Source organism: Elephantulus edwardii, unplaced genomic scaffold (genome assembly GCF_000299155.1).
Source record: "Elephantulus edwardii isolate Elephantulus edwardi_28Jun2011 unplaced genomic scaffold, EleEdw1.0 scaffold00136, whole genome shotgun sequence".
Lineage (NCBI taxonomy): Eukaryota > Metazoa > Chordata > Mammalia > Macroscelidea > Macroscelididae > Elephantulus > Elephantulus edwardii.
This window is the reverse complement of record NW_006399886.1, coordinates 6615151-6616677: the sequence shown is the minus strand read 5'-3', so window position 1 is coordinate 6616677 and position 1527 is coordinate 6615151.

Genomic DNA, 1527 nt, shown 5'->3' with positions numbered 1-1527 from the left:
GTCCCTTTGGGTGGAATACGGATCCAGAGGCTTTAATAGTCTTTGGTCCATCTGCAGGACTAAGAGTGTCCCACCAGAGAGGAGGGGCCCGGAGGGCTCTCCTGTCTGAAGCAGCTTTCAATTGGTTGTCACGAAGAGAGCTTCTTGTGTGTTTTGTATTTCTTGTGAGAGTCTGCTGTGTTCTGTGGGCAACTAATATGGGACAGACCATGATGACACCCCTATCTCTGACTTTAGGACATTTTTCTGAAGTAAGAACCAGGGCTAAGAATCTCTCTTTTAACGTTAGAAAAGGACCTTGGCAAACCTTCTGCAACTCTGAGTGGCCCGCTCTGGGAGTCGGTTGGCCACCAGAGGGAGCATTTGACCTAACAATCATTTTGGCAGTTAAAAATCTTGTTTTCCAGGAAGGACCAAGCGCGCATCCTGACTGACAGCCATACATCATCGTGTGGCAAGATTTATTACAGAATCCACCGCAGTGGGTAAAACCTTGGGTTTCGAAGAAACATACCACCCCTCCGCGCGCATTAGTCCTAAAAACCTGAACTTCTGAGTCCAGAGTTCCTCTGGCCGCAGAAGCTGCACCATCAGCACCACCCAAAATTTATCCTGAGATTGATAATCCACCTGAGTGGCCTGAGATGCGCCACAATCCTCCCCCATATCAGGGACAGGTTGATCCCGGTCCCCCCATCCCTGCAAGTGCCCCCCAGGGACCAGCACGAGGGACTCACAGTCGGAGGGGTCTAGAGGGCCCAGATTCCACTGTGGCTCTCCCCTTATGAGCATACGGAGGGCCCCTAGAGGCAGGACAACTCCAACCCTTCCAGTACTGGCCATTTTCCTCTGCTGACCTCTATAATTGGAAGACTAACCATCCTTCCTTTTCAGATAACCCTACAGGGCTTATTGGACTAATTGAGTCCCTCATGTTCTCTCACCAACCTACCTGGGATGATTGCCAGCAACTTCTCCAGGTCCTCTTCACTACTGAGGAGCGAGAGAGAATTCAGACGGAAGCCAGGAAAAACGTCCGAGATGCTGCAGGACAACCAGTCCAGACTCTTGCGGCCATGGATGCGGGATTTCCTCTTGTTCACCCCACCTGGAATTATAACACTGCTAAAGGTAGGGAGCAGCTATCTGCTTACTGCCGGGCTCTTGTAGAGGCTCTCAGAGGGGCTGCACAATGCCCCACTAATTTGGCTAAGGTAAGAGAAGTCCTTCAAGGACCTATAGAACCCCCCTTCGTGTTCCTAGAAAGACTAATGGATGCCTATAGGAGATACACTCCCTTTGACCCTGCGTCAGAGGGACAGAAAGCAGCAGTAGTTATGGCCTTCATTGGGCAATCTGCTCCAGACATCAGGAAAACATTACAGTGCATAGAGGGGTTACAAGATTTTACATTGAGGGATGTAGTGAAAGAAGCTGAGAAAGTGTACCACAAGAGGGAGACAGAGGAAGAGAAGGCAGAGAGAGAAAAGAAAGAAAGAGAGGAACCTGAGGACCGGCGAGACCGCC